This window comes from Mustela nivalis, assembly GCF_964662115.1.
Source record: "Mustela nivalis genome assembly, chromosome: 14".
Classification (NCBI taxonomy): Eukaryota; Metazoa; Chordata; class Mammalia; order Carnivora; family Mustelidae; genus Mustela; species Mustela nivalis.
In genome coordinates this window covers 40,202,277-40,218,320 of record NC_139033.1, presented here as the reverse complement: position 1 = coordinate 40,218,320, position 16,044 = coordinate 40,202,277, and positions in this window count along the sequence as shown.

The window sequence follows — 16,044 nt, the reverse complement described above, 5'->3', positions numbered from 1 at the left end:
AGTCTGTAGAAGCCTTGTTCTATATACTCATTTCTTTCTTTCTTTTAAGCAGGCTCCACACCAGCATGGGGCCTAATATAGGGCTTGAATTCATGACCCTAAGAGGAAGGCCTGGATGCTTAACCAACTGAGCTATCAAGGAACCCTTATAATAGTTACGTTCTTTATCATAAACTCTGAAAACAGCCCAGATATCCCTCAACTGGGAAATGGATAAACTGTGATATACCCATACAATGGAATACTACTTAGCAATAAAAAGAAACAAAATATCAACATATACAACGCAGAGGAATCTCAAATACATATTGCTTAGGTGAAAGAATCGAAAAGGTTACATACTATATGATTCCATTTACATGATATTCTGGAAAAAGCAAAACTATAGAGGAAAACAGATTCATGAATTTTAAAACTTGAAGAAAGGTTGAGGAAGATCTGAAAAACAAAGGAAAAAAAGAGACACACCACAAAACACTCTCAACTGTAGAGAACAACAGATGTTTAGCAGAGAGGAGGAAGATGAAGGGAATGGGTGAAGCAGGTTAAGGGGATGATGAGAACTGAGTAATATATGGAACTGTTAAATCACTATATTGTAACTAATATAACATTGTATGTTAACTACACCAGAATTACAGTTTAAAAAGAGAGGAGCACCTGGGTGGTTCCGTCAGTTAAGCGTCTGCCTTTGGCTCAGGTCATGATCTCAGGGTCCAGGGATCCTGTCCTGCATTGGGATCCTCGCTTAGTGGGTGGTCTGCTTGTCACTCTGCCCCTTCCCCTGCTTACTCTCTCTCTCTTTCTCTCTCTAATAAATAGATTACATATTTAAAAAAATAAAATTTAAAAAAAGGGAGCGATCTTGGGGGATCACTTTTGGGGAGAAAAGAGAATTTTCTGTACTTTGATTATGTTGTTTGCATGACTCTATGTACTTGTTAAAACTCATAGAACCACACATCAAAATTAGTCAATTTTACCATATGGAAATTAAAAATATATTTAAAACATATTGTGCAGAGGAGTATCTATGTTTCCTTGGGGTTTTGTTTATATATGTGATACCTGTAGTATATATCATAAAACTCATGCATGCTCATACATGTATATAAGCCATTTCCAGAACCTACCAAGAAACTGAGAGGTTGCCACTAGGAAGATTAGAGGTCCCACTGTGTGAGGGAGAGTCTCCATTTTTATTGTGCATAATCTTATTATTGTTTGAGTTCTTTACCATATCAATATAACACTTTCCAATTAAAGAAACCCTAAACTAAAAGAATATATAAACAATTCGGTGTTGCAGTCTTGGAGACTACTAAGGTAAATTTTCCTTCCTTACAGGACAAATAAAATATCCTCTTCCCTTGAATATGGATACAATTAGGCTATAAAAAATTTCTGCAGGTTACTTGGCCAACAAAATCTGTGTGAACACTGGGGTTCCAGGCTTTCCCTGGTCCTCAAGAGATTCCAACAATTACTCTCTGGTGAGAAGCACAAGCCAAAAATCAATGAAGGTAAAAGTTCCACGGTGGGAATGGCCTGTTTCATCGATAGCTGTCAGCACAATCTTTGGATAAGACTCTGAATAATATAGGAGCTTAGCGCTCAGGATGCCTAGTATGGTTGCCAGCCAAAACTTTATATATACAGGAATGCCTAATAAGTTTTCCTTTTAAACTGCCAATGAAGCATATTAGAGCTATAGAATTCACTTGTAATAAAGAAATCTTTAAACAGTGTGCTGTGCAACAGATCTTTGCTGATTGTCTCAAATGACGGGACACAGTAATGGCCTTCTTTCCCAGTTGTATGGCCACTCTGGAAGGCCACACAACTTCTTCTAAGTTCTGGATGCAGGTCAAGATGGACTGCCTCACCGATGACGAATCTCAGACATCCCCTAGACCTTCTCACCTTCTGAGAAGAAGGTACTACTACAACTTCTTTTTTTTTTTTTTAAAGATTTTATTTATTTATTTGACAGAGAGAAATCACAAGTAGGCAGAGAGGCAGGCAGAGAGAGAGAGAGAGGAGGAAGCAGGCTCCCTGCTGAGCAGAGAGCCCGATGCGGGACTCGATCCCAGGACCCTGAGATCATGACCTGAGCCGAAGGCAGCGGCTTAACCACTGAGCCACCCAGGCACCCCTACTACAACTTCTTAATAAAAAGTAACATAAAGACTGGATTTTTAAAAACATCTGAATGCCTGTGTATATGTATTTATGAATGAATATACTTCTCTAGGTTGTTTCATGCTCCCTTGATTATCATCTATGAAATATTTCACTGGGACATTTCTATTTCATTCTGTCTATCTTTTTTTAAAGGGAGATTGTGTTTATACCGTAGGCACAAAGGAAAACAGCTGATTAATCTAGTGTGAAAATGGTACTGTTTTTGTGCAGAAACACATTTGTGTACCATACCAGAAGCTCTCTTTTTCTTTAAAAAAATTTTATTTATTTTTCAGAGAGAGAGAGAGAGAGTGAGTGCACAAGCAAAGGGAGCAGCAGGCAGAGAGCAAAGCAAGCTCCCTACTGAGCAAGGACCTGGATGCAGGACTGGATCCCAGAATGCTGAGATCATGACTCAAGCAGAAGGCAGCTGCTTAACTGACTGAGCCACCCAGGCACCCCAGAAGCTCTCTTATATTTGCTAGTTGAAGGAATACCAGCATGGCTTAGTTGGTTAAGCATCTGCCTTCTGCTCATGCCATGATCCTGGGGTCGTAGGATAGAGCCTCATGTTGGACTCCTCATCAGGGAGTCTGCTTCTCCTTCTCCCTCTGCCCCTCCCCTGCTCATGCTCTCTCTCTCTCTCTCTCTCTCTCTCTATCTCCCTCTCGCTCTCTCTCAAATAAAATCCTCAAAAAAATTTTTAAAAATAAAATATTTGCTAGTTAAAACATGATGCTGGAAACTTGGAAGAGTTTTGCCATTTTTGCTTGTTTTAAACTTTAATTAGGAAGTTTAATTCTCACACAGAAAAGTGCATGGGATATAAATGAAGAACTCTATATTATTAAAATTTTTGAGGGTATAAATGTTTTACCAGATATGTGTGCTATAAATCTTTCTCCTAGTTCCTCACTTTCTTTTTCATTTTTTAAATGTCTTTAAAAAGCATCATTGTTGATTTCCACTAAAAGCAATATATGTGTTTTTTAGGCTTACTGAGTTTTTAGTCAAGTCTAATAAATGTTTGCCTATTTCATGTCTACAAAGATATTCTATGTTTTCTTCTAGAACCATTATATTTTTAGATTTTATGTAGAAGTTTATGAAATTTGGGAGCATGGAGTTGTTCATAGTACTGCTTTATTATCATCTCAGCGTACATGAGATCTGCATTGATATTCTTCCTTTCATTTCTAATATTAGTATTATTGTGTCCTCTCTTTTTTATCAGTTAATGTGTCTAGAGGATTATCAACCTTATTGATCTTTTCAAAGAACCACGTTTTGGTTTTATCAATTCTATTGATTTTCTCTCTTGATTTCCTGTTTTTAATTTCATTGACTTTTGCTCCACATTTTATTTTGTCTTCTTCCTTTTCTTCCTCCTCTTCTTTCTTCTCATCTCCTTTTTCTTTTCTTCTTTTCCTTATTCTTATTTTTCCACCTCTTCTTCCTTTGCTTACTCTATATTTAATTTCCTCTTATTTTTCTAGTTCCTAACATAGAACTTAGTTTATTGATTTTTAGATCTTTCATCTTTTAAATATATGTATTTAAATCCTACAAACATTGATGTTACTGTTTCATTTTTATTTCATTCAAAATAATTTTTAATTTGAGATATCTTCTTTGATTCATGTATTATTTTAAAATGTGTTGTTTAATCCTGAAGTATTTTTGTATTTTCTAGTTGTCTGTTGTTGAGAACTAGTTTAATTCCAGTGTTATCTGAGAAAAGATATTATAAGATTTCTGTTGCTTTAAACTTTTTACGGTGTGTTTTATGGTCCAGGATGTGTTCTGTTTGGTGAATGTTCCATATGAGCTTGAGAAGAATGCGTATTCTGCTGTTGTTGGATGAATTCATCTATAAATGGCCATTATATTCAGTTGATCGATAGTGTTGTGTTAAACTATGTCCTTACTGATTTTCTTCCTATTATATCTGTCCATTTCTGAAAGAAGGCTGTTGATTTATCCAGCAATAGTAGTGGATTCATCTGTTTCTCCTTGTAGTTCTATTACTTTTATATTCACGTATTTTGATGTCTCTTTTAGGCACATATATGTTATACCTTCTTAAAGAAATGACCACTTTATCATTATGTAATGTCCCTATGTTTTATCCTATCTATATGTATGAATTCATCCATATGATTGGGGAATAGACTCTTACATATTATTCTAATTCTTAGAACTTTGTTGAGATTTGCTTTATGATCCAATCTGTAGTCAATCTTTATAAATATTCTCTGTGTTTTTGGTAGGGAAGCCTTTTGTTGAGTAAGATATTGAGTAGGTTGATTTTGTTTTTGTTTTTGTTTTTTTTTTTTTTGGTGATCTTGCTTGTCAAGTAATTAACAATTTTTAACTATTGAGAATAGGTTATTTAAAGTATCTCATTATAATTAATTTACTGCCCTTTTGGACTAATACACATTTTAAAGGCATGCTACTAAGTACCTATAAGTATACAGTTGCATTTTTCTAATAATCCATTCAATGAAAGAACAATATTTTCATCAGATTCATTTCCTTAAGTTTGGTGTCTAGCTTTCTCCTTGTTCTCCTGGATTTAATATGCAACTACTTGTTTCAAAATCATTTAGTATCACCAAGGAAATACTGAGGGAAGAGAGTATGAAGTCACATACTTATTATGATAATATATACCTTACAAGTAACTCAATTACATTTTTATCTCTTTATTATTTTGTTATTACTGTATAACAAACCACTGCAAAATGTATTATCATAAAATAATAAGCATTTGTTATTAAATATAGATCTGTAGATCATTTGCACAATTATTAGGATTTTAGCTGGCCTCACTCACACATCTACTGTCAGCTGGCTGATCATCTGTGGGCTAGTTGGTCTTGAAGATAATCAGGTCTTCCCTTCATGTGGTCTCCCATTCTCCAGCAGGCTTGCTCTTGTGTCAGTGGCCAAAGTTCAAAGAGTAGTTTGAAATACTGCCATTCCATTGTTGGCATTGACATACTATCATTTCTATTGAATTTATTGGCCAGAGCTAGTAACAAGACCAGACTAGATAAGAGTTTGAGAAATAGACCACCTCTTAATTGGAGGAACTTCAAATTACATTGCAAAATGTGAAAGTAGAAGAAAGGATAAAGAAGTTGGGACAGATTTGCATCAGTCAATAACATCTGCAAATCTTAGGGGATGTATAATTTAAGAGAAATGAAAGAAGATAAAATGGTTTCATTCATGTTACATGATTCTTCCCCCCTTGTAACATTTTATAAGAATTATCTCTATAATTAAGTATAATATTAGTGGAGGAAATTTTGGAGGAAAAATATGCAAAAGAGAATGGAGAGGTGATCTCAAACCTTTGTTTTTTACAAAGTGAACTCTAAGAATGCTTTTCTATCTTTCCTGGTACATAATATTTAATTTGGAATTCATCACATAGGATGAGATTATCTAATGCTACTTTAGGTGTAACCTGGACTAGCTACTGTATTTCCTGGCAACCATGCCAAAAACTCAAATATATCTAAAGTCCCAGAGGATGAAGGTATCTAGTACTTTTGTTTAAGAAGGAGAGTAGAAGAATGGGGCAAAATCTTGGCTCCTAAAGTGCCCTAAGTGCCTTTGCTGTGACATAATCCTCTCAAGACCTTCACCTCTAAATCTCTAATTGCCTTGAAATGACTGGTTTGGGCTCAGCCATCCAGGGATTTATCTAAACCCTTATTTAAGCCATTTAAACTTTCAGCCAGTACAATCTTCTGGGAATATCGAGTTTCATATGTGTTTTGAGAGTTCTAAACTCTTCAGCTGTAATTATATCCCCTTGAATGCAATAGAAAGGTATTTGGTACTTGCAGTTTTCAAATCCATTTACAGAAAAGACCACAGTCCTATAGCTTCTATTAGATCCAAAAAAAAAAAAAAAAAAATTGTGTGTGTGCGCATGCATGTGCCTACTGGCTTTTGTATTTTATAATATGAATTAAGATAAAGATAATTTTCTCCTTAAAACTCTTTATTAACTTTACTTGTTACCCATATGCTAATAAAATTGGTAAAACTTTCTTTTCTCAAGCTATAAAAAAGCAAAATTGTTCTTCATTTAGGCTTTCCCCATATTCGTTCAGCTTTGGTACAAGAACATAATGCAGCAAGTTACCATTTTATAATTTTATTTTTATTCCTCTTTTAGGATTATTTTCAATATTTTTTCCTATTGGAACTGTGCAAGAAAAAAGAAACTCATAACTTCCTCACTTCCTGTGGGAGTTAATGGCTGCTAAGGATAATAACCAGCAGAGTACTATAAGGTATATTAATGTTTCTACAGTTGTCACATTGAAACAATTTTATCATCAAGAATATGAACTATTGGGGAGCCTGGGTGGCTCATTGAGTTAAGCCTCTGCCTTCAGCTCGGGTCATGATCTCAGGGTCGTGGGACCCCACATCGGACTCTCTGCTCAGTGGGGAGCCTGCTTCTCTCTCTCTCTCTGCCTGCCTCGTGATCTCTCTCTGTCAAATAAATAAATAAACATCTTTAAATAAAAAAAAATAAAAGAATTTGAACTATCAAGTTTAAATGGTAAAAATAAAATAAAAATAAAAGTTTTAATAGATGATAAGGATCGTTAGAATGGAGATAGATTGAAAGGTGATAGATAAATGATGGATAGATGATTGCTTGGTAGATGTTTTTTGTATTTTTTTTGTATTTGTAAATAATCATATTTAGGGACTAGCCCATTTTTAGGATTTATCTTTTATTTCTGAGTTTTATTTCAAATATTGGTTATATTAACAAAACACCAGGGCTTTAGGTCATAGTGACAGATTCCAGGCACAATTTACTCATGACTCTAAGACTCTGAAGGAAAAGAACCCCGATTCCATCTATCTCCCCCTGTTCTCCTCTACTATGAATTATGTCCAGGTGAGGGGGAAAAAAAAAAAAAAGAAAGTTGTGATAAATTTGAGCTGGCATACCTCAGAAAGCAGAATTTTGCCAAGTGTGTTTGATGAAAGTATATTGGAAGACTCCAGTCTTGGAAATAAATCCTGTAGTGTGCAAATGGTAAAATGCGGCAGAATGGAGAGTCTACATGTGAGTCAGAAGGAGACCCTTCCCCATTCCCACCTCACATCAGAACTCTCCCCAACTTAGAAAACGTGTGCATTACAAACCACTGAAAATTTGTCACAACTCTATGACATTCCCTACTCAAAATAGACCAGGTAAACATATCTGCAGTGCTGTATGCAACTAGTGAAAGAAATAGCAGCGGTCAAGGAAAGAAGGGAATTTGAGACTAAATTACTGCATTGCTATTTCCCATTGCCCAGACTCATCTAATAGGTAGCTTACCCTCTGCATTCTTCTGAAAATCTAAGTAATCTCTGTTCATAGAGGAAGATTTGTTGTTAAAAGTCCAACCATTCTTATATATCATCTTGATTTAAGTTGTACTAGGGGCCTGAGAACATTAAGGCTGGGCTATTTCCATTTCAAAATGAAAACAGGGAGAATACATTTAGTTGGAAATCTAAAGGAAAAAAAAAAATAGCTGAGAAAATGATGAACACTTCATTGATTATTAATTCCAAATCCAAGCTAAAATGATTGGTAAGTACTCATGCCATTCCTTTAAATGTGCCTTCAAAGGAAAAAGAAGAGGCCCATTTCTAAATCATTCAGAGCCCTTTGTATTGATGAAGTTGTAAAGATGAGTACTAAAATCTTAACTTCACTTCTTCGTATAATCACAGCTACAGAGTTAAGCTTGATGAAGAATGTTAAGAGTATTTTCACACAGTTTGCCACCCCAGGCCAAAACAGGAGATGTTGGTGATAAAGAATTCAAGTCCAACTCTACGCTGTAATGAACTCACTTACTTCCCACATCCCCTTGCGTGCAATAGTTAAGAGCAATTGATACTTGTGGTTTTCAGAAGAGCTCAGAGAAAAGAACCCACCCTTTACAACCCAGATGCAAAATTAGTATATACAACAATCCTAACATTTCTTTTTCCCTGGAATATGCAGGAATAGGAGAATATAGTCAAACATGGCTACATTTGGTATTATCCCTAGGCCATATTTTATGATATGGACCCTGGATCCAGTAAGACCTTTCCTTACCTCGATATTATATGGTTAATACAAACAAATGAATAAAAAATCCATTAAGATGCAATTAACCTATTGTAGAATAAATCACATTCTATTTTCCAGTAAAATTAAGTGTAAACATAGATACTATACATGTACATACATAAGGTACAGACGCATGCCAATTATTCACATCTGCTTGTGTGTGTGCATGTGTGTACATGCAGACAGAGACAGAGAGAGATAAGAGGATTAAACTGGTAGAAAGTGTATTAATTCAAATCCATCTTCAGGAATGGTTGTAGGAAGTATCTGTTGTGGATTTTCCTTGTTGTTTGTTTTGGTTACAGATCACCCACCTTTTGCATGAAGTATGTCTGCTCTCCTAACTCTTACCTCTCTGCATCTAAATAGTCACCTTCATGCATTTAAGTATGTGGATTAATTATAGGGATTTCAATCTTTCATCTTTTTGTCTGAACCTGTTTACAGTTCATACTTTATTTTCAGTGTCCTTCAAATATTCTTCTAAAGTTCTAGTTATTGATTTCCTAAATTGCCTTTCAAGTTAGAAATTCCTGTAATGAAAAAATGTAACGATGTTCTCTCTCCTCCTCAATGCCTTCTAATTCTAAAAATGCTCCTCATGTATGTCTATTATGACATCAACCAGCTGGTGCCTTTCACCACCTTGTGGTCAAATCTCCTTATAATATTTTAATTCATTACTCAAGCCTGTACCTAGCCAACTTGATTATCCAACAGCAATCCCTTTCTCCCCACCCCTTTCTCTGTGTGTCTCTTTCCTCCCACTTGCCCCACATCCACTCAGTCTTCTCTCTCTCTTTCTTCCGTCTTGCCACTGAAATGACCTATGAACCAAAGAAACTTATTTAGGACAAAGAAAATCACCCCGGTTTCTAAATGCTGAACAAACATGAGTGAAGGATCCAACCCATCAACATCAGCCCCCATTTTAGGCGACAATTTTTGTCGTTGAAAACTAATCTCACAAAGATCTGAAGATGTTCTTCCTGAACCTGGTATAAGTGCTTGCTTTCTTTTGAGGAAAAATAACCTCATTGCTTTTTATATTATGATCAGTTAAGGAAGTATGCTACTTGGACTTCTAAATATTCAGTTCCTAGATAAGGATTCATACCTTCTTCTTCTTCTTTTTTTTTTTTTTTGATGTTAACCGTGACTAACATTTATTAAGCACTTACCATGGCCACTGACTGTTCTGAGTTTTTTGTTTTTTTTGTTTTTGTTTTTTTTTTATTTATTTGAGAGAGAGAGAGTGAGAGAGTGGAGAGGTCAGAGGGAGAAGCAGACTCCCCGCCAAGCAGGGAGCCCAATGTGGGACTCGATCCCAGGACTCCAGGATCATGACCTGAGCCGAAGGCAGTTGCTCAACCAACTTAGCCACCCAGGCGACCCTGTTCTGAGTATTTTATACACACTTTTCTACTTACCCCCTAAATAGCCATATAAACCATATATAAGTTTGCAGTCATACTTAATTTTTTTTAAACTTTATTCATTATTCTGGCCTCTAAGTCAAAATAATTGTATCAGAAAGAGATATCTCAACTTTGAAAAATGCTGTGCCCAAATAATTCTTCTCCTCATGATGTAGGCAGTCATAAATCCAAGCCACCAATCTGAATTTTCATTTCTTATAAGAGGAATTCCTTTTTGGGGGTCCTGGGGTCCTTTGTTGGGGCCATCCTAATCTACCACAGAGGTTCATTATGGTAGTGGTGAATCTCAAAAGGGAACTGGTTGGTGTTTGGTCATTTTCTTCCCAGAAGAATCCTATTTATCTACTGTCTATAATCCTATTTATCTACTTCTTCTGCATTCTCATTTCTGTGTACCAAGGAAAACGATGCCTTTGTCAAACCAAATGATGCTGTTTCATATTTCCCCTAAAGCAGTGGGTACCAACTTATCTTAAAATTATTTTTATGTAATTGATTCTTCCCATCATTGTACAAATCTGCTCTATGGTGGCTTACTCTCCACAGTTCTAGACACAGAAGTGGGGAACACAATTTTATTTCATTCTTGAAAAGTTGAAGAGTGAATGTATTATATTTAATAATACCATATCTTCAATTTACATTTTCTTTATAGCAAGCTCAAAAATGTTTACAACTAATTTGTTATTTAAAAATATTTTCAGGGGTGCCTGGGTGGCTCAGTGGGTTAAAGCCTCTGCCTTCAGCTCAGGTCATGATCTCAGGGTCCTGGGATCGAGTCCCGCATCAGGCTCTCTGCTCAGCAGGGAGCCTGTTTCCTCCTCTCTCTCTGCCTGCCTCTCTGCCTACTTGTGATCTTTCTCTGTCAAATAACCAAATAAAATCATAATTTTTTTTTTAATTTAAAAATAAATAAATAAATAAATAAATAAATAAATAAAAGAGAAATTAAAATATTTTCAGGAGTGCCTGGGTGGCTCAGTTGGTTAAAAGTCTGTCTTCAGCTCAGGTCATGATCTCTTGGTCCTGGGATGGAGCCCCACATCAACTTCCTGCTTAGAGGGAAGTCAACTTCTCTCTGGCCCCCTCCCCCACCCTTGCATGCATGCATGCTCTCTCTCTCTCAAATAAAATCTTTCAAAAAATATTTTCCTATTTAGAAAGTCTATCCATATGTCTTTTTAAAATTTTACCTCTTTCTTTTTTTATAAGTTTTTATTTAAATTCAATTTAGTTAACATATGGAGTATTATTATTTTCAGGGGTAGAATTTAGTAATTCATCAGTTGCATATAACACCAGTGCTCATTACATCCCTTGCCCTCTTTAATGCCCATCACCCAATTACTGCATCCCTCGAACCACCTCCCCTCCAGCAATTCTGTTTGTTTCCTAGAGTAGCACTGGGTGTTATGTGCAACCGAGGAATCATTGAACACTAGATTGGAAACAAATGATGTACTATGTGGGCTGTTGAATTTAAATTAAAAAAAAAAAAAAAAGAAGAATCTCTTATGGTTTCCCTCTCTCTGTTTTTATCTTATTTTATTTTTCCTCCCCTTCCACTATCCTCATCTGTTTTATTTTTTACATTGCATATATGAGTGAAATCATATGGTATTTATCTTTCTCTGGGATTTATTTCAGTTAGCATAATACCCCCTAATCCCATCCACATTGTTGAAAATGGCAAGATTTCATTCTTTTTTATGGCTGAGTATTATTCCATTGTATATATGTACCACCTCTTCTTTATCCATTCATTTGTAGATGGATATCTGGGCCCTTTCTGTATTTTGGCTGCTGTGGACATTGCTGTTATAAACATTGGGGTGCATGTGTCCCTTTGAATCACTATGTATCCTTTAGATAAATACATCGTAGTCCAATTGTTGGGTCATAGGGTAGCTTTATTTTTAACTTTTTGAGGAACCTCCATACTTTTCCCAGAGTGGTTGCACCAGCATCATTCCCACCAACAGTGTAGTAGGGTTCCCCTTTCTCTGCATCCTCACCAACATCTGTTGTTTCCCGAGTTGTTAATTTTAGTCATTCTGACTGGTATGAGGTGGTATCTCATTGTGGTTTTAATTTGTATTTCCCTGATGCCAAGTGATGTTGAGCATTTTTTAATGTGCCTGTTGGCCATTTGTGTGACTTCTTTGGAGAAATGTCTGTTCATGTCTTCTGCCCATTTCTTGATTGGATTTTGGGGGTTTTGGATGTTGAGTTTGATAAGTTCTTTATAGATTTTAGATAATAGCCCTTTATCTGATGTGTCATTTGTGAATATCCTCTCCCATTCTGAAGATTACCTTTTAGTTTTGTTGATTGTTTCCTTAGCTGTGCAAATGCCTTTTATCCTAATGAAATCCCAATAGTTTATTTTTGCTTTTGTTTCTCCTGCCTTTGGAGACATCTCTAGCAAAAAGTTGTGGCAGTCACAGTCAAAGAGATTGCTGCCTGTGTTCTCCTCTAGGATTTTGATGAATTCCTGTCTCACATTTAGGTCTTTCATCCATTTTGAGTTTATTTTTGTGTAAGATGTAAGAAAGTGGTCCAGTTTCATTCTTCTGCATCTGGCTGTCCAATTTTCCCAACACCGTTTGTTGAAGGTACTGTCTTTTTCAAGAATGGATATTCTTTTCTGTTTTTTCGAAGATTAGTTGAGGGTCCATTTCTGTGTTCTCTATTCTGTTCCATTGATCTGTGTATCTGTTTTTGTGCCACTACCCTACTGTCTTGATTATTACAGCTTTATAATAGAGCTTGAAGTCTGGCATTGTGATGCCTCCAGGTTTGGTTTTCATTTTCAACATTAATTTGGCTATATGGGGTCTTTTCTTCTTCCATACAAATTTTAGAATTGTTTGTTCCAGCTCTGTGAAAAATGCTGGTGGTATTTTGATAGGGATTGCTTTGAAAGTGTAGTTTGCTTTGGGTAAAATAGAAATTTAAACAATATTTGTCCTTCCAATCCAATCATGGAATGTTTTTCCATTTCTTTGTGTCTTCCTCAATTTCTTTCAAAAGTGTTTTATAGTTTTCAGAGTACAGATCTTTTACCCCTTTGGTTAGGTTTATTCCTACGTATCTTATGGGGTTTGGTGCAGTTGTAAATGGGGTCGATTCCTTGATTTCTCTTTCTGCTGCTGCCTTGTTAATGTATAGAAATGCAACAGACTTCTGAGGGGAGCGTAATTTTAAATTCTGTCATGCTAATCCACATTCAGTGGGGACTGTGGCAGTTCCTCCCAACCATTTTCAAGTTGGAGTAGACATAAAAAATTATTGTATCTGTATGAGAACTGGGACAAACTGGAATGAATTTGGGAATATCTATTCAGAACTTGGTGGGGAAAAAATTAATGTAAGATAACAATGTCAGAAAAGTCAAATAAAAGTGATAGAAAGAATATTAACTATTGAATTTATATAAAACTTCAAAATAAAGACTTTTCATTTTTTTCTTTAATGAGAAACTTGAGCTTGCTTTTATGAAAATAGATTTTTATGTTTGATTTTATGATTAAACTGGCTACAAGCAATTCCTAATCATGATTTTTATGGTGATCTTTCTTAAAATCCTTGAGAGTCACATCAAATAAAAAACTTTGTTCACATATAGATAGTAAAAAATTTTAGAGCCATTTCCCCATTTTTATAGCTGCTTAAAAACTAGCAAATTGAAATTATATTTTTTAAAAAATCCAAAAGCACTTCCTTTCCTTTCAGTTACTAATGTAATACTGAAATTTCTTCTAGTAATGCAAATGGTTTTTAAACCCAAATAAACTTTTTTTTAAAGATTTTTAAAAAGATTTTATTCATTTATTTGTCAGAGAGAGAGCATAAGCAGGCAGAGTGGCAGGCAGAGGCAGACAGAGAAGCAGGCTCCCCACTGGACAAGGAGTCTGATAAGGACCCAATCCCAGGACCTCGGGACCATGACCCGAGCCAAAGGCAATGGCTTAACTGACTAAGCCACCCAGGCGTCCCCCAAACAAACTTTTTAAAAAGATTTATTAATTTATTTGAGAAAGAGAGAGAGTGTGAGAGGGAGAGAGAGAGAATATTCTCAAGCAAATTCCCTGCTGAGCATGGACACCCCCCGCCCCACCTCCCACCTCCCCAATGGGGGTTTGATCCCATGATCCTGAGATCATGATCTGACCCAAAATCAAATTTGGCCATTTAACTAACTGGGCTACCTAGACATTCCCTACCTCCAAAATAACTTCTATAAATAAGATATTCCAAAATAATGGAGAATTTTACTTTGCAGAAAATGCATCTATTTTTAGAATGGTCATACCGAAGTTAGATTGTACACACTGACAAAACATGTTACAAACAGATAGACCAAGGAGCCCACTCCTAAAACCATCTGCTCCAGGAGATTTCTTATCCTCTCTGACCCTCCCCACAATGCAATTCACCTTGAGCTGTCTGTGTTCTGAATGTAAACTCTTCCAGCAGCCACCTGGCTGCTTTAGCTGGATGCTAAAATAGATTGCTACGGTATAGAGCATCCCCTGAGTGCTTAGCAGGCATATTAGAGCAACCATTGCCAGATGGGGCTCCTTGAGTTCCTGTTTGATGACTCCGCTTAAGTGCCCCAGAGGCTAGAGGAGCTCTCCAAATGTGGTCCCCAAAACAACAGCAGTGGCAACAACCTAAAAACTTCCTAGAAATGGAAATTCTCATGCCCCACTTTGAGACAGAAACTCTGTGTATATTAAGCTTTCTAGGCTTTTTGATTCGTGCTTCAGTTTGGGAATCAATGGGATAGAGGGAGTGACCTTTCAGCAAATCTCTGTGCACCGTTCAAAGCACAGAATTTGGGAAGCCCCATGTAAGTTTTATTGTAGCTGTTGTTGTTGAAATAATACAGATTTCTCAACTTTTTATATGAAAAATCTTCAAGGTAGAGGGCCAGATCAAGAAGTCTATGTACCGCATAAAAGTCATTATCTGCATTACTCCAAGTTTAGCTACACTGTCAAACTTGGCTCAGTGGCCCAGAGTTCTATAGCTACACATTCCATGCCTATTTATATACGGACAATACAAGCAGAGTAAATACCTGCCCAGGTAACATTCAATAAGTATGACAAAAACCTTTATTCCAGAATTGAACATTCCAGAATTGAAAATTCTAATTTGGCATAGGTCATTCCATCTCCAGAATTATCCTTTTAAGATGCAAATATTTTTGTGATATGGAAACTATGGCAATTATAAGTTTATAAGATTCATTCATAAGATTAATTTATAAGCTTATAGATTAATAGTTTATAAGATTAATTCTGGACACCTGGAAACACTCAGAGAGAATGGAATATTGGACAAGAATGGTTGGTATTCTATGACCCAACATTTGCACTCCTGGGTATTTACCCTAAAGATACAAACGTAGTGATCCAAAGGGGCACATGCACTCAAATGTTTATAGCAGCAATGTCCACAATAGCCAAACTATGGAAAGAACCTAGATGCCCCTCAACAGATGAATGGATAAAGAAGATTTCACACACACACACACACACACACACACACTGGAATACTATGCAGCCATCAAAAGAAATGAAATCTTGCCTTTTGCAATGATGTGGATGGAACTAGAGGGTATTATGCTGAACAAAATAAGTCAATGAGAGAAAGACACTTATCATATGATCTCTCTGATTTGGGGAATTTGAGAGGCAGGGTTGGGGGTTGTGGGGGGCAGGAAGGGGAAAAAATGAAACAAGATGAGATAAGGAAGGAGAGAAACCATAAGAGACTCAATCTCACAAAACAAACTGAGGGTTGCTGGGGGGTGGGGAGGAAGGGGTAGGCTGGTTGGGTTATGGACATTGGAGAGGTATGTGCTATGGTGAGGGCTGTGAAATGTGTAAGCCTGATGATTCAAAGACCTGCACCCCTGGGGCAAATAATACTTTACATGTTAATAAAAATAATTTTAAAAAATAATTAAAAATAAACATAAAAAAAGAATGGTTGGTATTGGGTAAAGTGGGAAAGAAGATTTAAAAAGAAGGCAGAAAAGAAAAATCACAGCAAAAGATAGTTTGAATATGAAGACTGCTCAACACACATCTTAATGGCATCTTAATGAGCTAAGAGGCAGTGCAACATGGGATCAAGCCCCACGTTGGGCTCCCTGCTCAGTGAGGAGCCTGCTTCTCCCTGTGCCCCTCCCCCCTGCCTTTCTCTCTCAAATAAATAAATAAAATCTTTAAAACAACAATCTTGGTT